Source organism: Cupressus sempervirens, chromosome 6 (genome assembly GCF_028749045.1).
Source record: "Cupressus sempervirens isolate cs-2001-9-10 chromosome 6, ASM2874904v1, whole genome shotgun sequence".
NCBI lineage: Eukaryota > Viridiplantae > Streptophyta > Pinopsida > Cupressales > Cupressaceae > Cupressus > Cupressus sempervirens.
The window spans coordinates 625,729,135-625,756,566 of NC_143123.1; the positions used below are offsets into that span (position 1 = coordinate 625,729,135).

At 37.5% G+C, this 27,432-nt stretch overlaps 1 pseudogene; it reads left to right on the plus strand.

The window, feature by feature from the left end:
* The first annotated feature begins 7,280 nt into the window (after positions 1 to 7,280).
* On the plus strand, positions 7,281 to 26,969 carry LOC149553788 (uncharacterized; annotated as a pseudogene).
* Positions 26,970 to 27,432: the final 463 nt, after the last annotated feature.

Consider the following 27,432-nt stretch of genomic DNA (forward strand, 5'->3'; position numbering starts at 1 on the left):
AAGATTGTCACGGGCAGGCTAAAGGATAGTTGCAGCAAACCCAAGACTACTGCGAGCAGTTAGGATTTGGTCGGCAGGCCTAAAACGCATTTTTTATGTTTTTTTAATATATAATTTTAAATTATTAGAAAAATTTAATATAGTTATTTTATTATTAATTAATTTAGATAGTATAATTTTTAATTATTATTATTTAAATTTAATTAATATGAAATGTGATTAGTAATTTAAAAATAAATTTTATTATATTATTAAATAATAATTATAGTTATTAATAAATTAGTATGATTTTATTAATAACTTATAATTATTATTTTGAATAATTTAATAAAGACATTAATGTTATTAAGCTAGTTGTAAGTTGTGGAGTTTGGTTTAAACAGGGAAATGGGTTTCAGTTATAAGGAACTTTTTCTTAATATAAAATAATGGGGTTTTATAGTTGAATGTTTTCTAAATTAATTGATAAGTCTTCTTGAGTTTTTGTAAACTTGAAAAACCCTTAACAAATATATTACTTTGAAAAGACAAAAACTATCACCTGTTTGCTTATCGAATCATATGTTTGGATAACTAATTGATCTATGAAACAATGTTTAAACAACTTTATTTGAATTGTTGAACTGTTTGAGATTCTAGAGAACTTGGAAACCTTAGCGAATCTGGTAACTAGAGAAATGGGAATTGGAACCCTGATTGAAATCAAAAACATTATCGACTGTAATACTTGGAAATGGAAACTAAAAACCTAATTGTATATCGAATCTTATGTTTCTTTAGAAAACAGATTGAACTGTGAAAACTATGTTTAAACACCTTATCATGTTTTGTTGAGTGTTGAGACTTGGGTGGACTTGAGAACTTTAGCGAATCTATAATACCTGAAAATGAAAACTTGGAAACCTATAGTGAAATTTAAACTTCTATGTTTTTAAAAACCTGATGAATTATGAAATGTTACTATTGCATGTGCTTTATGTGAGGTGTGATTTATTGATGTTGGGTTTCGGGGTTGACTTAGCTTTGACCAGTTAGGATGTTTACCAGAGGCTTGGGGGTTTGTTTTGTGATGTCATGATGATGTTTGTATATGATCTTTTATACCCAACCTTGGTGATGTGTCACGTGTTTCTATGATGAGTTTGATCTAATGATGATTATTGCTTTCCAGTGTTCTTATGTGAAACTAAGGTGGATGATGTGTCTTTCCTAATATAACCTTTGAGTCTTTAATCAGTTATCTTTGGATTGCTTCCCAATTTCTTGTATAGGACTAAGGTGATTATGTGATTTGTTCTTGGTTATGTCATGATATGACATGGATTTGGTTTATGCTTACTTGATTTTGGATCAATCCTATTAGGATGGTCATATTAGTGGAATTTGTGATTATGATCAGTGATGTTTTTAGTATGTTCTAATTGCTTGTTTGAGAACTGGTGTGTGGTTTACGATCATTTGTAATCATTTCTTTTGATGAGCTTAGGGTTGGTCTTATGTATGTCATGTTGGGAAGTGGCTTGCAATGGAGGCTGAGGCCCTAAAGAGGCTGACGAGTAACCCATTGTAGGTTATTTTAATAAGTGATAACATTTCATTAAATGGTTTTAAAATGAATTAATAAGATATTGGTACCACAGAAAGTCACTAGGGGGTTTGGAGTATTAAAAGACTATCATGGTAATTGTTACTTAATTTTAACTCATGTTAAAATTCAGTTCAAAAAAATTCAAATTTTGCATTTTACTAAAAAAACCCTTTTCATTTTAGATTTACAAAGAAATAGAAATGTCCTTGTATTATTCATTTTCGAATATACAATTGATATTTACAAAAGAGTGAAATGAATTGAAATATTGAAAGGAAAAGATCTTACACAAGTCGTGAGTATAGCTTACTAACTTTCACATGTACAATGGAATACATAAATAGATAGAATATGTTTCAACGAAAAAAATGAGGTTAGAGATATCCAATCATTACCTTTTTTGCTTTGACTGGTTATGGATTCCATGGTGTTGTTCTTCATCCAGCTCCAAGCCCCTAAGATCTTTACCAACTGCAATATTGAAAGAAAAATGATATTAGATCCCAAAGGATCTAAGCAATGACTGAATATCCTAACTAAGCTACCACTACAAATATCTTATTTGTTGATGCATTATGTTATAAAAGAAAGTAAGGTACACTAAATATCAAGCTAAAAATTATTTTGCCATAAGCTTTTCAAAGAAAATAGAAGTCACTTATGGGTGTCACAAGCCCGTGCTCGAACCTCATAAATGATATAAGAAAGTAACTTGCTACAGGACACAAGAAATAAATCTTTATTATTCTATACAAGTTCACAAGTTCTAGCTTGATGGAATTACAAAGATTTTCGGCATTATAAGTTACCTACAGAGATTGCCTCTAAACAACATTGCACAAGATTACAGGAATGAACAAAGCATATGATTGAGTTTTCTTTTCATAAGAATTGTCAAGGAAAAAGCTATAGGGAGCTCTTTAGTAGCAGCTAAAGGAGGTCAAAAGGCATATGAGAACATCTTTGGATGGTGTCTAGGACTCAAAAGAAAGATATATATTACAACTCGATGGCTCTGGAATGACAAAGGAAAACTTACTGAAGCACTGTATAAAGTAGCACATGTGGGACTAGCATCTTGCCCTTCAAATGCTATAGTTTCTCACATACAACACACTACTTATAAATTATTAAGAAAGGTAGTGTTAAAGTATGGTAGTAAAAGACCAGAAGTAGTTGTTATCGTATATGGGGATATTGCTTATGAAGGTGACACTGATGTGAAACAACAAAAGTTTAGGAATGATAAACATTTGCCTCAATACTCTTCTGAGCATGTTTTTGGCTTCTAGTCTATCTAGAAAGATTCCAAAAAAGCCAAAATGAATTCTCTTCTTAATTGTTGCAATCAAATAATAAGAAGGGATTCAAGGAAAGATGACACTCAATTTGGCTCACGTGAGAAACTAAGATCAAGAAAGTCAAGCAAAGACCATGTAGCATCTCTGAAATTTGTTGTAGACTTATCTAAAGATACAACTTTTGAAAGAGAGTCCTCAAATGGTACTTTAACTAAAAAGACTGTTGGTGGATTGATCAAAAAATCTACAAGTTTAAATTACCATAACGGTGCAGAAAAATCAACTAGAGATTTGTCTATATTATCCAACGACCATGAAGATCAAGTTGGAACAGGTGAAGACCATGCAGGTCATCATGGAACTTCTAAAATGGAATTGTCAGTATCCTCTAGAATATATTCTTCCATTACATCTGAATATAAAGAAAAGGATTTAGCTACAGTTTCTCCAAAACCCTCAGTATTGGATTTATCATCAAAAGCTACACCAACAAAGAAGCGGTCCAGATGGAAGAAAATGGAGACTGAAAAGTTGATAGAATTATGTAGGAAAATGGAAGGTCCATTGAGAAACTCAAGAACAAAGAAGGTTGCATGGGAAAAAATATCTACAAGAGATCAATGTAAATTGCACTAGTCATCACTCGTAAAGAAGTACAAGAGTATATTGAAGGTGAAACAAATGTAAAATAGTGATACCTTTCAAATATGCTGACTCCAACAAGAAGTAATCACTCTAAAACCAAGTAATGGCCCTAAAAGAAAAAAATAAAGCTTCACTCCAAGCAGTAGAGAAAGGAGATGTAATACCAAGAAAATTTGGTTGCTTTCGTAACAGCAGTGATATGTATTTTTAGAAAATGGCAAGCAAATAAATGGAGTTTGCATTTTAACAACAACCATATGCATTTCTTCATAAAACTAACAAGAAAAGACTTTAATCATGGCGGCCTTCAAATAGCAAACAATTGAATATGCTCAGCCTTTGCAAAATTCTCATGGCAAATTCAAATCTTTAATATTAGTCACGGCTTCTAATATTGACTAGAAGAAGTATCAAAATTTTTATATATTTTCTCTTACTTCAAGAGATGAAAAAATTGCAGAAGAATCATGGCTCCAACCACATAACCAAACCCTCATATATGACGACTCTAGAAAATGAAATCGTTCTAGAATGTTTTAGAAATATCGACTTCTAACCTCATAAAACACGACTCATAAAAGATGTATTCACACAAAAGAAGCTTTCCTTTCTTCCATGGTGGCTTGAAATGAATTTTAGCAACAAAAGAATAGATGTATTACCTTCCACTACGATAATTTTCAGTCACAGTTGCAATGAAATGAAGAAAGAAACATGGTTCTAGCCAAATGAAACAAATGATAACAATGGAGTGACTGCAAAAAGCTCTCATGGTGGCCACAGATGAAGTAAATTGCCTTCAAAACCTAGTCAAATTCCTTCCCAAGCTTTCCAAAGCCAATGCAAATGCAAAAATGAGTTTAGGGTTGAGAATAGAAGTATAATGTCCCTTTTCATATTTCATAAATTTTGAAGTCCAGGGAATTAAGATAGGATTTTACTTATTTGCCAAAGTTCAATTTGAAGACGTGTTATTGAGTTTTAGAAGTAATGGAATTAGTGTTGTCACATTTTTCATAAACCATGTTGATAGTTTTTGAATAAGTCTTCTTGTAAAAACAAATATTAATGGTAACATTATTAACCATTTGATATTTTGTTATTTTGTTTATGCCAAATGGAGGTGTTAGACTTATTCATAGATATAACTGACATGTGTTTATAATACTAAGTCTTAGGAATTATTGTTTTCAAAGACAATAATATCATTTAAAGTCATGAATAGAGTATCTAAGGGATTTCGAGTCATTTCAGGACTGTGGGTCAAATTTTGACTTTATCTTGGCAATTTGAGGTCATTTATTAACATTTTGAGTCTTTTGAGGGTAGTTTTAATGAGTCATAAATCTATCTATGGCTTAGTGGACCTTTTTCAAAGGTGAATCATCATTTTTAGTGATTATGACTCCTTTTTTAGAGGCATTTTTCATGGATTCGACCCTAAGGGATTTGTATTTAGTATTTTGAACTCTGATTTTGGAGGGAGTTCTGAATATGCAAAAAAAAGATTTGGTGATGTTTTTTCTAGTGTCCTTAAGTTATTTTTGTCTCTTGTAACTCAATTCTCTGAACAAGATATACAAGTTGAAGCATTTTGGTGTAATTTTTTGGGAATTGATCTCAAGCCTTTTCTTTTCTCTATAGTTTTTGTGTAAAAGTTTGATTGATAAGATAAATTTGTGAGTTTCAAGACTCCTTAGTTTTCTATCTCAACCCTACCAAATTGTAGGAGTGTAAGTATGTTTGCAAGTTACATTGTGTGTCATTTCTTAGGACTGTTAAGTGAGATATCATCGTTTCCTTAACTTTTCTTTCAAAAAACCTCATTGTGAAATATTTATGCAAACCTTTACAAAATAAAAGTGTTTAAGTCGTGGAGAAAATATTCCAAAGTAAAGTTATTCATGTATCTTTGTATCCATATTTTGGTGTATCACCTGGTTCTCTAGTTGAGAGTTTAAGATCGTAAGCTTATTTCAATAAATTATATCCTTTTTTCCCATCAGTTCAAATTAGTTTTCTAGAGATATCAGTGATTAGCCAATAGGAACTAGCCTAGAAACTAGAAGTTTCATTTCTAGCTATCCATTTCCCACATGCAAAAATGAATCCCATGTTAGGCAAGATTGTTAAACTTGTTTAGTTTAGCAGGGTGCAAATTTTAGCCTTAACAATTTTGGCATGCCGGGGGGACACAGACATAATTTTCTAAACATATGCTATACTGTACAATAGACAACAAGTTTTCAACTAGCTGAAAGGCTCAATAAAATTTTATGAGAAAGACTCAAACAAGGAGTTCTTCTTCTATCAAGTATTTACAACTACAAACTCCCAAAAGGTGTGGAAGAGCTCTTGCCAGGACTAAGCTAGAAAAAAGGAGACAACTTTCAGCTCTTGACATTTGTGTGTATAGCAGAAGAAATCAATCAAGACAATGAGAGGTAAGGTGGTTAGCAAGTCCAACTTTGAGAGCTAAATCATTTGAACCAGATATCGCTATTGTTTCAACTGTAACTACAACAAGTACAAGTTTTGTTTCAACAAGTATTGGTGCCCTTATTACACAAGTTGTTCCTACCCAAATCTCATCACAATAGCAACAAGTGTCATTACCACCTCTAATAGCAAGAAGATTTGCATTTGTACCTTTCAACCAAGGAAGCCCCTTGAATTTTGCACAACATCATGATATACCTTTGGTTGCCTTGAAGAGTTTACTAGATTTCACTGGAGAAACTCAAACTACAACATATGAGCATATTAGAGATGTTGCAACATTGTGCAACATTCATTATATCACAAAGGAGGATGTTGCTATCAAGTTACTCACAGCTTCATTGAAAGGAAAGGCACTTCAATGGTTTAGAAGCTTAGCCGTTGGCTCCATTAGTTCATGGGATGTTTTAGGAGATGCACTAATAAGGCATTTTGAAGATAATTCAAATCACTTATCTCTGGTTGAACAACTCACAACAATAAAGCGTGCTCCCCAAGAGAAAATAATGGACTTCAAAAATCGATTTTAGAGGACTTGGACCAAAATACCTATCTCGAAAAGACCTTCAGTAGATCATGCATTTCTATATTTTTTGAGGAGTTTAAATAGTGATATTTTTGTGATGATTCAATCAACGGGAGGTGTCTCACTACCTCAAGCATATGATATTGCTATTAGAGCTGCAAATAGCCTTATCTAAGTAGGCAAAATAGCCCTTAGGCCTCCAATGCCTATTTTTCCATATATGCAAACAAATATGCCATTAGCAATCCTGCGTTTTAATGCCTTACCTGATGTTCTGAGTCAAGAAGTTGCTATAGCAGACCCTTCACAGGAGCTGTAGGATATTAAAAACAGTCAACTCAAGATTGAGAACTTGATGCAAACCTTTAGCAATGAGCTGGTAAATTTGAAAAACTAGCAATTTCAGGGTAGACAACCTTACCAACAGCAAAATCAAGTTGTGACTTCACCTTATCATTAGTAAAACCAAGGCCAAATGCAAGCAAATAGGCAACCATATTAGGCTAATATAGTTGGTTATAGGCCAAATATTAATCAAAGGCCTTTTCGGCCTTATAACCCAGTGTCCTTGAATGTTGCTAATCTAGTGAAAGATATTGCACCTGTACAAAATAATCTAGTTAGAGATTTAGAATGGTGTTATCCCTGCAATGAAGTGCATAATTAGTCTACTTGCACAAATGGAATGATAAATCAAGCTTTAATGGTGCAAAATATAGTCATGGATCAACAAAATACCACTATTAATGTACGTGAACAACAACATAATATACATGTTCCTAAGAGTACATTCCTTAACTGGCAGAGAGAGGAATTATGTGCAGTAAATACTGACTCACCAGTATTAGCCAACACTAGAGCAAAGAAGAGAGCTCTAGAAATGGAGAAAATGAAAAATAAAGGTAAAGGACCTGCCACCAATACTCCCATCCCTGCAGTCAAAGATAGCAATCTAAAACAAGCAAACCATGTTGCTATTCATTCACATCAAAGGCCACATTCTGATGTTCCATTTAGTATAGTTAACAATATGAAGATAATGAACGTGACTATGTCAATGTGGGATACATTGGCTATTTTGGGGCAGATTGATATGCTAAGGCAAGCTCTATTTGATGAAATGACTCCTAAAGAATTTGTAAATGAACCACGAAAGGTTGTTTTGACAGATACTGATCATAATGATGAAAGACAAGATAGTAGCGTGGGAATCAACAACGAATCAAGTAAGGTTGTTAAGCCTCTGCCTTTTTATCTTTCATTAATTATTGGTGATAAATTAGTCCATAACTGTATGGTTGATAGTGGAGCTACAAGCTCTTTTATGCTTCAAAAGTAGCAGATCAGTTAGGATTGAAATACCAACCAGTTGAAAAAAGGATTTGTCTAGCTTGATGGAACATCTATTGGTACTATAGGCCTTATCAAAGATGCCAGCCTTACCCTCCATGCATGTCCTAATTTTTCTATTCAACAGGATGTCTATGTGATAGATTTACCACCTTATTTTGCCATTTGTCTATCTAGGGATTTCACTGATAAGATTGGGGGCTATTTATCATTTGATTGGTCTCACATGCTTTTTAGGACTAGGTATGGTACCAAGGTAACAATTAGTCCTAATTGCTTGCAAAAGATCACATAGAGCCATATGTACCTAGTTCCTTAAATACAAATTTAGTTTCTTTTGATAAAGAAGACCATAATAATGATTTTGAAGATAAAAATCACCTGGATGATATTCCAGATATCCTCCTTGATGAATGGGCAACAAGTCATGCTATTGAAAATCATCATTCAAACTTTTGTCATGTTGGTTTAGGTAACTATGTTATTCATGAGCAAGATGCAATCATTCCAAACTTAATCAAGTCAGAAAATCAGACGAAGGCGCAAAATTAGTTATGGGAGATGTTCTTTGATGGATCTAAGAGCAAAAATAGTGTTGGTGGTGGCACTGTGTTGGTATCACCTAGTGCTAAAAAGTGTTATACTGCTTTTCATTTCTCTTTTGCATGCTCAAATAATGTTGTGCAATACAAAAATTTGATTCAAGGTTTAGAGTGGGCAAAGAAAAGAGGAGTTGAATGTATTAAGATATATGGGAACAACGAACTAATTGTGAACCAAGTTAGAGGTTTAAATGCAACCAAAAATGACTTTTTGAAGTTGTATAAACATCGAGTTTGGGATATCATTAAGGAGTTTTCTACCTTCAATATTCTTTCTATTCCAAGAAGTCAGAATTAGCAAGCTGATAGACTTGCTGCAGTTGGTGTCCAATTTGACATACCTACAAAAATTAGCAAGGATAAAATCCAGCAGCATGTCAAAGTTGTAGTAAGACCCTCTATTGCTGATAATAGCACTAATTGGAAAGTTTTTGATCGTGATGAACAAATACTTAGTTTTTTGTTGGAAGAAGATATTTTTTCTTTTTCAAATCAAGATAAGTTGAAACAATATTATGACGATCAAATAATCTAGCTTAAGTCCAATAAGCTTCCAAAGGGTTTGGTCACTTTGGAATCTAAATTTTAGCAGAGATGACAAGTTAAGGAAGAACAAAGCCAGTATGCAGGTATAAGAAGAACACTATGAAAGTGTTGAAGTGGCTGAAGGCAAGTTTTTGAAGGTTGGTAAAGTATGTTCAACAAGAGAAAAATCTGAATTTGTTGAGTTATATAAAGAGTTTCCTGATGTATTTGCTTGGGAGTATTCAGATCTTAAAGGTTTTGATCCAAACATAGCTTAGCATACTATTGAGCTATTTCCAAATGCTAAGCCCATAAAGCAAAAATAGAGACCTATTAACCCCAATTTAGAACCTTTGATGTTTAAGAAATTGAGCAAGTTAATTAAAGGAGGTATTATTTATGAGATTAAACACACAATATGGGTTTCTAATTTAGTCCCAGTAAGAAGAAAAACGAAGAAATCAGACTTTGTGTGGATTTCAGGAATTTAAATAGAGCATCACTAAAAGATCATTACTCGTTGCCCTCAATGGAACAAATACTTTAGGTTGTTGCTAGTTTAGCAAGGTTCTCTCTACTTGATGGTTTTTTTAGGGTACAATCAAGTATGAGTCAAAAAGGAATACTAGTATAAAACAACGTTCACCACAAAATTGGGTACAATGGCTTATCAAAGAATGCCTTTTGGCTTATCAAACATTGGTGCCACATTTCAAAGAGCAATAGACATGATCTTCAAAGGACTAATGTATAAAATGATTTTAGTATATCTGGATGTCAACTATTTATTCAAAAAATGTTAATGATCATTTTGCTCATTAAAGGTTGGTTTTTGAGAGGTGTAGACAATTTGGAATTTCATTAACTCCTAAGATATGTATATTTGTTGTTCATGAGAGTAAATTATTAGGTCACATCATATCAAAGGAAGATATAACAGTTGATCTAGAAAAAGTTGAAGCAATTCTTGAGCTTCCCTTGCCCAACCACAAAAAGGGGCTCCAAAGTCTCATTAGACAAATTAATTTTGTGAGAAGATTCATGCCTGATATTGCTACTTTACTTAAGCCTCTCACAACAATGCTTAAAAAGAATGCAGTTTTCACATGGACTAAAGAAGGTAAGTAGAGTTTTCAGCTATTAAGACAAGCTTTATCATCAACTCCAACCTTGGTTAACCTAGATTTCTCCAAAGACTTCATTTTATATGCATATGGATCTATTCATGCTATTTCAGCTATTCTAGTTCAAAAAAATGACGAGAGGTATGAGTGGCCTATTGCTTTTTACAATAAAGGGCTTGAAAGTTATGAGCAACATTATAGTTTTGTTGAGAAGCATGCATTTGTAGTCATTAAAAGTCTCAAGAAGTTCAGACATTTGTTATAAAAAACAAGGTACACCTTATATCTCTCATCCTAGTGTCAAAGAGTTCTTTCTTAGTAAAGGTGTTAATGAAAAACGTGTTGGGTGGATAACTAAAGTGATGGAATATGATGTTGACATCAAAATTACTAAACTGCTAAGAGGTAAAGGGTTGTGTGAGCATATGACAGATTACTCATTTGAAATTTTAGCTAAAAAGGGAGCAAATTCAACTTGTTCAAATTGATTTTGATGAACATTTACTATTTAATGGTGATGAAAATGTTGTACAAATACAACCGGGTAACAAGTTGCAGGAAATGGTCCATTTTTTACAAACTGGAGTGTCCTCCACTACTTGATAGAGCTAAACGAAGATAAATTAGGTTACAATCAATACCCTATGTCTTAATTAATGATGCTTTGTTTAGAAAAAACATGAATGACATTCTGCTTAGATGTATTAATGATAATCAGACCAACAAGTTTTTAGAATAGTTTCATGAAGTAGGGGGACATTTTTCACCTAAGACAACAACCTATAAAATCATGAGGGCTAGGTATTTTTGGCCTAATCTGTTCAAAGATTCTCATGCCTGGGCAAGAAAATGCAAGCAATTTGCACTACTTGTAGGAAAAGAAAGGCTAGTTGCTATGCCTTTGTAGCCCATTTTGGTTGAACAACCATTCACGAGATGGGGAATTGATTTTGTGGGACCTGTAAATCCTCATTCTAACACTGGTCACAAATGGATCCTAACTTCCATGGATTACTTCACTTGCTGGACAAAGGATGTTGCACTAAGGGAAGCAAATGAAAGTTTTTTTCTAAGTTTCTATGATGAATTGGTCACATGGTTTGGGGTTCCTGAATCAATTATCTCTGATAATGCCTTAGCATTTGTGGGGGCTAGAATAACTAAATGGGCTTTGAAAAATGACATGTACTTGAACACTTCATCAAATTATTACCCTCAAGGTAATGGTTTAGCTGAAAGTACTAATAAGAATCTACTCTGAATTATCAAAATAACATTGGAGGAGAATAAGTGGGATTGGCATGCAAAGTTGAGATCAACCTTATGATTGGATAGAATTACCCCCAAGTAGATTCTTGGTAACCCTCCCTATGTTCTAGTCTATGGAAAACAAGCAAGTTTACCTGTTTCCACTGAGTTTCCTTCACTTGAGTTGGCTAATCAATTACTATTGTTTGAAAGAGATGATCCTCTAAGCCTGAAATATGTTAAATTGACTAAATTGGAGGAAGAAAGAAGGAAATCATTGCAAACAATGGAGTACCAGCAGTTGCAAGCTAAGCTTACTTTGGACAAAAGGGCAACAACAAGATCATTTAACGAGGGTGATCTAGTTTTGAAGTGCGATATTTTGAAGAGCAGGCTAGGGCATCATAATAAGTTTGATCATATGTGAGTTGGTCCATTTTTTATTGTTGAATGTAAGGAGCACAACGCATTTTAGTTGGCTACAATGGAAGGAGATGTTTTACCAATCCTTGTGAATGAGATTTATCTCAAGCCATGTTTTGAGGTATGAACTATCAGTCCTATCTTGTATATATTAGGTTAGTTTTCCTATTTTCAATAAGTGCATCTGCATTTTAATTCAGTTTTCCTAAGTGTTGTTCAAGCGCATTTCAGTTTTTATTTTCTTTCCTAAGTTAGTTTCCTAGTTTCCTTAGGTTTTAGGTTGGTCAAGTTGCTAGTTTGTGTTGTAAAGCTTCATAATTTGCCCATCCCACTTATGCTTGCATCAATACATGTGTTTAAATGCCTACACATACTTAGTATACGCATGCATATGCATATACATAATGCTACAACTACTCAAGTCCTGTTGCTAGCTTTACATACATGCATAGCCACATATCCATTATTCATATGCATTCATTCAAATACATCCATTCATCCATACATACCTAAGATGATCAAATTATGAGGGTTTTAGCTTCTAAAGATGCTACTTGAGTTTGACCATGCATATTAGTCAACCCAATAAGAATCTTAAATCCTATTCAGCTTACGTACATGCATTCAAAACTCAACCAACAACTTTAGAAGTCACGTTATGTTAGGTCTAGGTGCTAGGATGCATTAATTTAGATTCCATGCCCATTGGATAAGGCAACTAGTCAACTATCTAGCGGGTAGACAATCAACAAGAGGTCACCAAAAATGTTACTTAATTTTAATTCATGTTAAAATTTAGTTCTAAAAAATTCAGATTTTGCTTTTTACTGAAAAAACACTTTTCATTTTATATTTACAAAGAAATAGAAATGTCCTTGTATTATTCATTTTCGAATATACAACTGATATCTACAAAAGAGTGAAATGAATTGAAATGTTGAAAGGCAAAGATCTCACACAAGTTGTGAGTATAGCTTACTAACTTTCACATGTACAAAGGAATACATAAATAGATAGAATATGTTTCAAAGAAAGAAATGAGGTTAGAGATAACCAGTCATTGTCTTTTTTGCTTTGACTGGTTATGGATTCCATGGTGTTGTTCTTCATCCAGCTCTAAGCCCCTGAGATTTTTAGCAACTACAAAATTGAAAGAAAAATGATATTAGATCTCGAAGGATCTAAGCAATGACTGAATATCCTAACTAAGCTACCACTATAGATATCCTATCTATTGATGCATTCCATTATAAAGAAAGTAAGCTACACTAAATATCAAGCTGGAAGTTATTTTGTAGTAAGCTTTTCAAAGAAAAAAGAAGTTGTTGGTCATTTTTGCCTTCCTGCTAGAATCACCACATTTGAATTCAATGTAGTAACGTTCACAAGTTTTAAATATTCAAATATTCAAAAGGGCACAAATACTTTACGCTTAACCTCATATATTTCTTTCCCTGCACATTTTAATGTTTTTGCGAGCCCGCAAGTCCCCATCGTTGAATCTCAAAATATCCATGGTCGGCGCTATCTCGCTATGGGAAGTTGCACGTTGTTTTACCATAGTGACATAGCACCTTTTGGCCGCGTGGCCGGTGGGTCCTCCTTTTCCTTGTTGTTTCTCCGACGTCGGGTTTTGATAGATCCCCGGAGGGCACTATGGCGCTATCAAAAAATCTATGTTCCTCATCGTTAGCGACATAGCGCCCAAACAAAAAGTGATTCTACGACGACAACAGAAGGAAGGTGGGTCCCAAGTATGCCCTGTCAGATATCAGTGATGAAATTTGGCACACACGGTGGGACCTCAAGCAACGTGGAAGGACGATTGTGCTTGAAATGAGGCTTTGATTCGTTGCCAGCTGGGCAGTTTGTTGATGGCAGCAGTTACTTGGACCCATGCCCCTTTCAAACGCATGAAGATTTCCTCACCCTCAGATCAATCTGGATCAACGGTGGGCACTATCTTGCTATGGAAAGCTACGAGGATATTACCCATAGTGACATAGTGCCTCGGCGACGCGTGGCACAAATGACATCATGGGCTCACCCTTCTCCAAGTAATATTATGGCTCGTCCTTAGTGGTAGTTGTCAGGTGGGTCATAGTACAGTGGTGATATTTCATTGGTCCACTCAGCCAACTCAGAGTGCAGTCGTGCAATTTTATTGATCACCATAGATCTAAGAAAAATCAACGGTGGGCGCTATCTCGCTATGGAAAGCTGTGAAGATATTACCCATAGCAACATAGCACCATTGTGCCACGTGGATTAGTGGGGCCAGGTCACGCCAAGATGAAGATGCTAGGCGGTTGCCAAGTGGTTTGTGGGCCCAGGTTTTCAAGTTTCTCTTAAGGAGATGGCACAGTAATATGGCGAGTCTTCATGATCGTCAAATCAGTCTAGATCTACGGTGGGCGCTATCTCGCTATGGGAAATTACTCAGAGGATACGCATAGTGACATAGCACCTCGACAATGCGTGGCAAGGTGGGGCCAAGTATTATGAATCATCGGTTGGTGCCAGTTAGGATCACGAGGTCTGGCCAGGGTATGAGCAGTTAAGGCATTGACAATTAGTGGTCAAGAATTAATGTGACTGTCGCGGTCAGGGTTTGTAGTGCCTCTCCCATTTGACTTTTGTAAGTCATCCTAATGGATGCAACCTTGATGATCTTTTGTTGTGATGGGATCATGATTGTGACCCTGAGTGGTCTACACCGTTGAGGTGTTTGGATTTATGTTTCTGTATCAGTTGCTTTGATTATGCTTTTGACTGATCTATGAGATTTTGATGTGATTTTTGGTTCACTAAGGTTTGTGCCAGTGGTTACCAGGATCGATGTGGTATCATGAGGTTGTTTCGTGATTACCCTGAGATGTGTGCAGAGATTGCACTGTGTACCATTACCATGCTATACTGGACTAGGTTCCTGTAGCAGTGGTTAGTCATGTTTATGACTGTGTTTGCTTATGTGTTTTAAATGCCTTTTTAATGCAGAGTAATCAATCATTATTAATGTGTAAGTAATTAGAATGGATTGTCCATGTTGATTTATTGGGTTATGTGCTGAGGCATTTACCTTGTTATATTTCTGATTAGAGAGATATTTGTTACTCATGTTATGTTTACATTTGAGATGACCTGAGGGTCAAATGTTACTCTTTGATTCCAGTATCATAGATATTAGACTACTATGTTGTTTAGTTAATCATATTGCATGATGATGCCATTTTGAGATGACAGTGTGTTTTATGATGATATCTGGTTATCTGGTATTTGGACATACCTCTGATTATGTTATGTGATGGATTTAATGCTATGGTTATTTACTTCATTCCTGCATTGTTATGCTTTATGCGAACGTGAGTGATGTAAATAGATTATTTTAATATAATTAAATAAATGGTTAAATTAAGTGATTTAATGCATTTATTGCTTCGACTATGTTATTATATGCAATTGCACTTGATCGTGTTGTTTAGTGTGTAGGATTATATCCCTGGCAGTGGCACATGGAGTTAGTGATTCAACCATTCATATTTTACCAATGTCGTCCTTATATGGCTGACGTATCCTTTATTAAATGTTTAATTTAAACCTTTCGGCGATTATTAGATCCGAACTCATTTGCATTATGTGATTAGACTAGTAAGCGTGTCTGTGCATTTAGAGGTTCGCCTTGTCGCGAAAGTTATTGAGGAGATTTATGTGTTTTTGGGTTTTCGAGCTTTTTAATTGATTTATTGTAATTTCTGGCAGCTTTGCCATAGATGAATTCCTATTTATAGGAATAGCCTATTTTCGTTTGGGTCGATTCGGGGTTTAACTAGATTGGCTGGTTAAATGCCCTAATCGATTATTCACTCGAAAAGTGAATAAGTATCCAAAGAGGAATTTAATTCCTCACTTCTCACTTTCAAATTGGAAAGTTGGAGAGTAAAACCAAAAATCCTCTTCATGAGGATTTACTGTTTTGTTCGTTGTGGGAGCTACGGGCGTGGGATCGTCGCGAGGTTGGGCTCGTTGGATCCAGCTTAGGGAAACCTTGGATTGCCACGATTTTTAGCTACTTCTGCGAGATATTTATTTTATGGTTCAGATTCCCGTTTTGCCCTTTTGGCTGTGAGGTAGGGCTTTCCTGTTTTATTGTTTCTGCTCTGTTTTTGCTTCTGTTTTTGGTAGCCATTTGTTTGGAGGCTGAGAACTAGTGTTCCCCTCCGTTTTTGTATGCTAGTTCTACCCGGTTGGGTGGGTATGAACATTTTCCTGTTTGTTGGGATGAGGGTTTGGGATTTTACATTGTTATGCTGGCCGTTTTTGCATACGGTGTTCGATTCCATTTATTTTTGGATTTTTGGGGTTTTTGAACCCAAAGGCCAAATGGGTTTTAATTTTGAAGTTTTTCAATTTTTGGGGTTTTCACCTCGTTTTGCGTGCCATCCTATTTTCTCCGATTTTCTTGGCACATTGTGGTTCATGGACCTGGATGATCCATTTGGATATCAGTCAGACCACTATTGCACTTTTATGTTGCATTGGGATGTGTGTCGCATCCGTACTCCCGACGTGTTCGGTTGAGTGATTTTATACCTATTACAGTTTTGTTGGACCTTTGCTTTTGTTTCATGAACGCTTGGATTCGTGTAGAATCCATACTCTCGGATTGAGGCCGATTGAGTGAGTTCATGATGTTTGGTCTTGTTACATCATTGGGATTCGTGTAGAATCCATACTCTCGGATTGAGGCCGGTTGAGTGATTTCATGATGTATGCTTTTATTGGCTTTGGGATTCGTGTAGAATCCATCCTTCCCGTGTTGCTTTCAGTTGGGTGTTTTCTTTGCATTGTGTTCTCATTCCTGTCCTTGTGTTATGATCTTCGTGATGGTGGTGCGCCACACACGAGTACGTACGCGTACATTTGTTGGGTGACTTGCGAGGCCCGATCTTCTGTGGATTTGCCGGAAGTTATGATCATTGGGGTTGGGATGGGAGTATGCATGCCCACGGGCACTTGTCGTAGGATGAGCATGGGTAGGGTAGGGTAGCATATGGAGGGGGCTTCTACCTCGCAGCCTGGTGATCATTATGCCCAGAGGGTTGCCGAAGGAAGCTTTAATTAAGTGAAAATTAAATATAATGTGTGACTGGTAATAAAAATTAAGATAATAAAAAGGTCTGGGGTGCAAGAGCCTTTCCGTTGAGGGATGTTGAATCTATGCAAGTCCTAGCTTGGGCTTTTTGATGCCAAGCGACTCTCCATGATGTTAGTCCCTACATAGTAGCCTATTGAGTGTCTGACCAGGACCTTTACTCCTTGCATTGTCTTAGGTTCTTGGTTGCAGCCATCATACTGTCTGGCGTGAGTGTTAGCCATGGATGCTGTGTTTTATGTGTGTTTGTGGTTGGATCATGAGATGAACCTCCTTATAGCAATATCGTGAGAATGCTCGAAATAACAAAATACAAAGTGATAGCAGAACTCAGAATAAATCTACTGATCGCAGGCCACTTCGAGGGGGTAACCTCCTTTGAGCAAGCTCAATACAATAAATTCGTCCGTGCCCATCAAGGGCCTCAACCTATTCTTATATACTGAGTACGATCTAGAAAAGTAATACTACCTATGCATGTGGGATAATAAAATAAACTCACGGGACGACTTACAAAGCATATGCGTCCAACAACTCTACTGTAACAAAATAAACAGAAGGAACACACAGGTTCCTAACATCCCCTCTCCCTTAGAAAAAAGCTTTGTCCTCAAAGCTTAAGGTGGGGAAATTGTTGTTGAATCTGAAGAAGGGGTTCCCAGGTAGCATCCTCTGGTTGCATGCCATGCCACTGAATCAAGACCTCAGAGATGGAGCGAGAGCGAAGCTGGCGAGTGCGCTGGTCAATGATTGCCACCGGCTCCAGGATAATGGATCCTTCCGTATCCATTTCAGGGAGAGTAGTTTGTGCGCTGACAGTGGTACCCAGAACTTTCTTTAGACAAGAAACATGAAAGACTGGATGAATGCGGGAAGAAGGAGGAAGTTCCAGTTTATAAGCAACTGAACCAATCTTCTGCAGAACCTTATAAGGCCCATAAAATTTTGGGGCCAGCTTATGACGCCCTTTCAGCTTTAGGGAGGATTGTTTGTATGGCTGTAGACGAAGAAAAACCATATCCCCAACTTGAAATGAGCGCTCAGAACGGTGTTGATCTGCTTGCTGTTTCATCCGATTACGGGCCATGTGAAGATTATCCTGTAAGGTACGAAGAATCTGATCCCTGCTGCGGAGAACTATGTCAACTGCCTGGACTGGTGAGCTGTTGGGAGTGTAGGGAAGGAGCACTGGAGGTGCCTGACCATAGACTGCTTCATATGGAGTCATTTTAGAGGCAGTGTGGTAAGAGGTATTGTACCACCATTCAGCTAAAGGGAGCCACTTGGCCCACTGATGTTGCTGTTCGGAAGTGAAGCAACGAAGATAAGTTTCCAAGCATTTATTGACAATTTCCGTTTGACCATCAGTTTGTGGGTGATAGCCCGAACTCATCTTCAGTTTGGTGCCAGTTTTTTGAAACAGTTCAGTCCAAAAATGACTGGTAAAAGTTGCATCATGATCAGAGACAATGGAAGAAGGGAGTCCATGAAGACGAAATATCTGGTCCATGAAGATTTGTGCAACAGAGGAGGCAGTATAGGGGTGGCTGAGGGCACAAAAATGACTATATTTCGAGAGACGATCAACCACAACCAAGATCACTGTCTGGCCACCGGATTTAGGAAGCCCTTCAATGAAATCCATAGAAATATCAGTCCAAATCCGTGTAGGGATGGGCAATGGTTCGAGCAAGCCAGGAAGGAGGGTCTTTTCACCCTTGTGGCGTTGGCAAGTATCACATTCAGCCACCATCTGTTGAATCGTCTGTTTCATCCCTTTCCAAAAGAAGTTTCTCCTTGCTCGCTCATAAGTTTTGAGGAAGCCTGAGTGCCCTGCTGAAGGAGAAGCATGGAGTTCATAAAAAATAGCCTGATGTAGAGCTGGGTTCTGAGGAAGCACTAGCCGACCCTTGTATCGAAGAGAAGCACCATCCCAAGAGTAATGTGGTATAGCAGAAGGATTATTGGCTAGCTGGTGAATGATTTGAGATAAAGAAGAGTCACTGTCATAGCCCTGCTGAACAGACGCTAACCAATTGGGAATGGGCTTAGAAATAGCGGAAAGGGAAGCTTGATTATCAAATGGGCGAGAAAGAGCATCTGCCACAATATTCTCCTTACCCTTCTTGTAGGTGATCTCATAATCATACCCCATGAGTTTGCTGACCCATTGCTGTTGTGTAGGAGAGGATACCCGTTGTTCCAGGAAGTATTTCAGACTTTGGTGATCGGTTCTGATGCAAAAATGACTCCCTAAGAGGTATGGCCGCCACTTCTGTACAGCATGCAAAATAGCCATCATTTCTTTTTCATAAGTAGAGAGGGCTAGATTCTTACCAGAGAGGGCTTTGCTAGTGAACGCAACAGGATGGTCATCTTGCAGGAGAACAACACCCAATCCATTGCCGCAAGCATCACTCTCAATAGTGAAGGGTTTGGAAAAATCTGGCATCGCGAGAACAGGTGTACTGCACATAGCCTGTTTCAGTTGTTCAAATGCAGTCTCAGCAACAGGGGTCCAGGAGAAGGCATCCTTTTTTAACAGAGCTGTCAATGGTGCTGCAATTTTCCCGTAATCTTTGACAAACTTGCGGTAGTAGCCAGTCAACCCCAAAAAACCCCGAAGGCTCTTGAGAGTTTTAGGATGCGGCCAAGTTTTCATGGCATCTATTTTTGTAGGATCCACCCGCACTCCATGGTGTGCAACAATATGCCCGAGATACTCCACTTCCGCCTGGCCAAACACACATTTAGATAGTTTTGCACAGAGTTGATGATCAGAGAGAAGTTGCAAGACAAGCTCCAGATGATGGAGATGCTCAGCCCAAGTTTTGCTATATATGAGGATATCATCAAAGAAGACCAGAATGAATTTTCGGAGGTATGGTCGAAATATGTTATTCATCACTGCCTGAAATGTTGAAGGAGCATTCGTGAGGCCAAAGGGCATGACTAAAAATTCATAGTGACCATCATGTGTGCGGAAGGCAGTTTTAGGTATATCCTCCTCATTAACCCGAATTTGATGATACCCAGAACGAAGATCTAACTTGGAGAAAAAATGAGCCCCATGAAGTTCATCAAGAAGTTCATCAACAACTGGAATGGGAAACTTGTCCTTTATAGTGAGATGATTAAGTGCTCGGAAATCAATGCAGAGTCGCCATGACCCATCTTTTTTGCGAACAAGTAGAACTGGAGAAGAAAAGGAACTGGTACTAGGGCGAATAATACCTTGCTTCAGTAAGTCACGGACAAGTATCTCGATTTCGGTCTTCTGATGAAATGGGTAGCGGTAGGGCCTGATGTTGGGCGGAACACTGCCAGGAAGGAGCGGAATACGGTGGTCCTCTGGACGAGAAGGAGGTAACCCCACAGGTTCAGCAAATATACCAGAATACTTGTCCAAAATGTGTTGGAGATCGACAGGAGTGCTAGAGACTGCTGATGGCTGCATCTGAATGGAATGGAGCTGAGCGATGACACCATGTGAATTCTTCTTAAGAAGTTTTTCCATACGGTGTGAACTGATGATGCTGAGAGACCCTGGTTGTAAGCCTTTCAAAGTGTGTTGGTGCCCCTCGGCTGAAAACTGCATCCAAAGTTCGGCAAAATCCCAGAGAATGGGGCCAAGAGTGCGTAACCATTGGGCACCCAAAACCACATCACAACCACCTAAGGGTAAGGCAAACATGTCAGAGCGCATGTTATAATCTCCAATAGAGAGACGCACATTGCGACATTTCCCTTTACAAGGTAAAGTGCCCCCATTGGCAATCATGACTTCAAAGCTAGAGCAGGGATGGATAAAGCAATCAGCCTGTTTGGCAATTCGTGGATCAATGAAGTTATGAGTGCTACCAGAATCAATGAGTATAGTAAGAGGGATCTTCTTGAAGAAACCCTGGACCCGCATGGTTTGTGGAGTAGTGACTCCTGCCAAAGCATGGACAGATATCTCTGGTGGAGCTTCTGGGGAAGGAGGTTCAGGCTGGTGAGGCTCAACCTCAGCATCCACTGTTTCCTGAGCATCTACATATTCTTCCAGTTCCGGTGGAGAATCCACATCCAAGAGATAGAGCTTTTGCTGAACACATCTATGGCCCCGAGACCATTTCTCATCACAATTATAACAAAGCCCTTTGTCTCGCCTAACTCGCATCTCTATTTCAGACAAGTGCTTGATCGGAGTAGTTCTGGGAGCTGGTATGACTGGAGGGTTGTGAGAACCTGTATTTCTGAATGGAACAAAATTAGATCTGGAGCGTTGTAGAACACTAATCTTGTCTTCCGCTAACTTAGCCAACCCAAGGGCTTCCATCATTGTAGTAGGTCGAAACATTTTGACTTCTGAGCGAAGTGCATCCTTCAGACCACTGACAAAACAACTACGGAAGAATTCATCAGACAAGCCCTCTGTGTGATTAGCTAATTTTTCAAACTCTGTCTGGTATTCTCTTACAGTGCCTGTTTGACGCAGTTTAGTGAGTGCTCCTGTGAAATCATCAAAGGAACTAGGGCCAAAGCGCTCCAAAATGAGGGTGCACAATTCGCTCCACGTTGGGCCTACATTAGCCTTGATGTACCAACGGAACCATTGAAGAGCTTCATGTTCCAAATGAAAAGATGCAAGGGAGACTTTGTGGTTATCCAAAGTAATATGCAAGCTGAAATACTGCTCTGCCCTATAGATCCATCCAGTCGGATCAGAACCATCGAAGCGTGGAAAATCAAGCTTTGGTCCACGGAAATTGCCAGAAGAGGACCCAGTATCTCCTGAATGGTTTCGGCTCATGGCGGACTGCTGAAAGTTAAGACCCAGAATTTTGTCATCCAGATCTTGAAGTCTGGTTTTGAGGGATGCAATTTCCTCTTCCATGATTTTTGCTCCTGTACGCGTAACAACCATAAAACAAGGTTTTTTTTTTTTTTTTTTTTTTTTTTTTTTTTTTGAAATGGGTAGAAGATGAGAAACAAAAACGTTTTTAGTTACGGCAAACTTGGATTTGGGTAAAACTCATATAGGAAATGGGTGTTCGACGGGTGGTGGGAGACTATCTGGGGACAAGGGAAAAAGAAAAATGAGGGTTTCAAGGGTAGGGAGGCGAAATGAGGCGAACAGTCCAAGAGGGATAAGGGAGCAGAATGAGGAATTGAATCTTGTGGCTCAGTTTGGTGGCGATTGGATGAGAGGTGAAAAAGATAGGGCAAACCCTAAAATTAGATAAATGAGGGATTTAGGGCTTTGATATGTAAAATTTGGGGTTGGGTCGCCAAGGAAGGAAGTATGCGAAATGATATTGCAGACGTTCTGCGGAAGTATGAGTAGAAACAGAAAGCAAACAAGGAAGCTACGACTAAAAAACAGAAAAAATTTTACTCTTTTTTTTTTAAAATTCTTTTCTGAATAGTCGACTTAGAAAAATTCACTCACAGACAGAACAACTGAAAAGAGTTATTGCAATAACAAGAGATATTAGAAGTGAGAGGAACCTGAAGGCCACGACAGAAAAAAAATTTGATGTAATTTCCACCCAGCGAGCCCAAGAGAGTGCTCTGATACCAGATGAGATGAACCTCCTTATAGCAATATCGTGAGAATGCTCGAAATAACAAAATACAAAGTGATAGCAGAACTCAGAATAAATCTACTGATCGCAGGCCACTTCGAGGGGGTAACCTCCTTTGAGCAAGCTCAATACAATAAATTCGTCCGTGCCCATCAAGGGCCTCAACCTATTCTTATATACTGGGTACGATCTAGAAAAGTAATACTACCTATGCATGTGGGATAATAAAATAAACTCACGGGACGACTTACAAAGCATATGCGTCCAACAACTCTACTGTAACAAAATAAACAGAAGGAACACACAGGTTCCTAACAGATCATTATCTCCATCAGCACGACAGGTGTGGACCTACGGGTGCCATGTGGTTGGGAGGCGAAGCTATCTTTACCACTGCTAGGGATCGGTGTACAGAGACGATCTTTTGTCCTAGTGCGACCGTTGCTGGATGTCTTCACTTGGTACTTCGGGTTCCGGAGTATGCTTTCTTGTGATTTATGCTTTCATTGGGATGATTTTATATCATGTTTAGATGATGTTATTTTATTTGGCGCATTCCCTTATTATGATGTTTAGCATATGATTTGCTTTAGTAGTATATCTGTTGCTTACTGTTGTTTAGCATGTGATAGGTGATGTTATCTACTATAGGATTATCTTATGCTTTATTACTAGCATGTTAGATTTTCTTATGCTTATATTGTTGCATGTTTTAGTAGTGACATCCCTATTACGACAGTACTGACGATCTGGTCGGTGGCTTGGGATGTTACGCGTGGGGGATGGCTAGGATCCACGATGGTCTTATGATGCTATTGACGGTTGGGAGGAACCGCGTACTTAGTTTGGTTGTTTTATTCCTGAGATGTATTTCTGTATATTGCGATGTTGCTTTTGTTCTCTGCGATGTTTATTTCAATGTATTCTTTGCTACTATAGTTTAGATGGTTTGATGTTCTTCATTCCGTGTTCTTGCACTCGAGTGTTCATTCCTCGAGCCTTTGTGGATCCGGTACTCCTCGGTGTGGAGGTTCTTTTGTCGATTTTTCCCCGTTTTTGAGTTTTGGAAGTGTTTTTACTTTTTATGGGCGACATTTGTTCAGCATTGTGTGACACTGATAAAGTATCGCACGCCCATAGAAAGAATGTCGTACGATAGTATAAATGTCGCACGCATTACTGGAGAAGTGTCGTACGACACTGGAAGAGTGTCGCATGACTTTATGAGAAATGTCGCGCGATACTTTTCCAGTATCGCATACCTTCTTGAGAAGTTTCACACTTAGTAAGGGAGAAGTGTCGCCCTCCCTTAGTAAAAAGTCTCACACGGTTTTTGTGAAATACCTACGCGTGCCATCAACGGGCACATTTTTTCATGATCCGATCTTTTTGAGAGTGGTTTTGGATACCCTTTTGGGTGTTCTTCGAGCCTATGTTGTTGCATTTTGAATTCAGGAGGTTTCTTTTGAAATTCAGTTTTTGGGTTTCTATTGTAGTCCTTCGGGGTTTAAAATATATCATTTAAGTATAAGTTGACGTATATGTGAAAAATTGTTTGAGATAGGTTTCAGACCTCTCAGAGATAAGTTATGGATTCTAGGCAATTTTAGGGCTTCAGAAATCCAGACTTAGCCAATTTTCAGGGCTTCAGGATTTCAGGCTTAGCCAAATTTCGAGATTCTGCATTTTACCCCAGCGTGGTGGTTTGTTGATGAGTGGTCATTTCTTGTGCCCTCATCTTGTTGTGGTGGTTGTTGGCTTTTGTTTGGGTGTGTCATTTGGGTAGTGGGATTCAGAGATTCGTTGGTTGCCGGGATTGTGTTGAAGTCTTCCATTGCAATCTTTGTGATCCCTGTATGATGTTGTCTTGTGCATTCATACTTGTAAAAAAAAAATATCTTGGCTTGATTTGAATCCTTGGTTCCAAGGATCTCCGGGCGGGGCATTACAGGGTTTGCAAGGTGGTGCGGTCAGTTTGAATATCTGGTCAAATTCGAGGAGACCTGCAAGGTGGCATAAAGAAATGAGACTATTAGTCCACCTGGTGCATTTTCATTGTGAGATTCGGCTAACTCGCTGAATCTGCTGATTCATGCACAAAAAATGATAAGAGGTCAAGTCCCCCACAAAATTTGATATTTATGATCGATCCCAACCACCTTCGAATGAGTGCAGAATGAGAGGGACACTCCACTACCCATTTTTTGATCCATCTACTGGGTCAGAATGACTTAATGGAATAATTTCTATCCTCTCAAGGCATTATTTGACATAGAAGATCAGATATCATTGCATCTGGATCCGTATCCAGATCAGGTTTTCTTCATGATTGTTCTCTGTAGGACTTAATGGCAGGTTGTTGCGAAGTAATTGCAGTTGGAGGGCATCCTAGTTATGCCTGAGCTATAAAGACAAAATTTTATGAATTTTGTAGGGGTAGACCTTTCTTTGTCTTCTCTGTTATTGCTCTGCAAATTCTCAGTGTAAATTCCCTTGTGCCTCTGAACTACATGATTTTCTGCCTTATCTCTTTCAGCCATTGGTATGAAAGTGCAAGAACTCCTTACCTCTTACTGGTGTTTTGTAGAGATCTATGATCTGCATGACTGTATCTCCTTGGCCTATGAATGATAATATAAGTGAATCTCTCTTTCCTTGTGTCATTCATCTTGGTCTTCTAATCTGCATGTGATTATTAGATTAAAGCAAGTCTGAATGTGTATATCCTTAGTTTCATTCTGGTTCAATAGTGCATATATGGACAGAGATTGGTCTAAACACTCTATTTTGGTGCACCACCTCTTTAGATCAGATTAGGTAGATTTTCTTTTATGCTCTCCTTCTCCCTTTTCCTCTCCAAGCGTAGTTAGGTGCATCCTAATAGTAAGAGGAAGCCGGCCTTCTCTGGAGACTCAACCTCATAGTTCAAGTCCCACAGCTTGGAGGTTGTTTCCATGTTTTACTAGGTTGTCCTCATGCATAGGCTTTGGACAATGGTGCAAACCTAAGTGACAATAGAAGTCATTTATGGATGTCACGAGCCTATTCTCGAACCTCATAAATGATATAAGAAAGTAACTTGCTACAAGATACAACAAATAAATCTTTATTATTCTATACAAGTTCACAAGTTTCAGCCTGATGGAATTACAAAGATTTTCACATATGCAATTCAAAAAACATTATCAATTACCTACAAAGATTGCCTCTAAACAACATTGCATAAGATTACAGGAATGAACAAAGCATATGATTGAGCAGCATATAAAACTATGTTTTCTTTTCATAAGAATTATCAAGGAAAAAGCTACAAGGAGCTCTTTAGTAGTGGCTAAAGGAGGTCAAAAGGTATATGAGAACATCTTTAGATGGTATACACAATCGTGTCAATCAATCACAACCAGGACTAAAAGGAAAGATATATATCACAACTCGATCCCTTTGGAATGACAAAGGAAAACTTACTAAAGCATTGTATAAAGCAATACATGTGGCACTAGCATCTTGCCCTTCAAATGCTACAGTGTCTCACATACAACACACTATTTATAGATTATTAAGAAAGGTGGTGTTAAAGTACAGTAGTAAAAGACCAGAAGTAGTAGTTATTGTATATGGGGATATTGCTTCTAAAGGTGACACTAATGTGCAACAACAATAGTGTATGAATGATAAACATTTGTCTTAATACTCTTCTGACCATGTTTTTGGCTTCCAGTCTATCTAGAAAGATTCCAAAAAGCCAAAATGGCTTCTCTTCTTGATCATTGTAGTCAAATAATAAGAAGGGATTCAAGGAAAGATGACACTCAATTTGCCTCACATGAGAAACTAAGATCAAGAAAGTCAAGCAAAGACCATGTAGCATCTTTGAAATTTATTGTAGACTTATGTAAATATACAGCTTCTGAAAGAGAATCCTCAAATGGTACTTTAACTAAAAAGACTGCTGGTGGATTGATCAAAAAATCTTCAAGTTTAAATTACCATAAAGGTGCAGAAAAATCATCAACTAAAGATTTGTCTATCTTATCCAACAACCATGAAGATCAAGTTGGAACAAGTGAAGACCATGTAGGTCATCATGGATCTTATGAAATGGCATTGTTAATATCCTTTGGACTATCTTCTTCCATTACATCTGAAGATAAAGAAAAGGATTTGGCTACAGTTTCTCTAGAACCCTTAGTATTGGATTTATCATCAAAAGCTCCACCAACAAAGAAGAGGTCCACGTGGATAAAAATGGAGACTGAAAAGTTGATAGAATTATGTAGGAAAATGGAAGGTCCATTTAGAAACTCAAGAACAAAGAAGGCTACATGGGAAAGAATTTATGCAACAGATCAATGTAAATTGTACTGGTCATCACTCGTAAAGAAGTACAAGAATATATTGAAGGTGAAACAAATGTAAAATAGTGGTACCTTTCAAATATGCCAACTTCAACAAGAAGTAATCACTCTAAAACCAAGTAATGGCCCTCAAAGAAAAAAATAAAGCTTCACTCCAAGCAGTAGAGAAAGGAGATGTAATACCAAAAAATTTGTGTTGCTTCCGTAACAACAATGATATGTATTTTTAGAAAATGGCAAGTAAATAAATGGAGTTTGTGTTTTAACAACAGCCATATGCATTTCTTCATAAAACTAATAGGAAAAGACTTCAATTATGGTAGCCTTCAAATAGCAAATAATTGAATATGCTCAGCCTTTGCAAAATTCTTGTGGCGGATTCAAATCTTTAATATCAGTCATGGCTTCTAATACTGACTAGAAGAAGTATCAAAAATTAGATATATTACCTCTTGCTTCAAGAGATGAAAAATTGTAGAGGAATCATGGCTCTAACCACACGACCAAACCCTCATATATGGTGA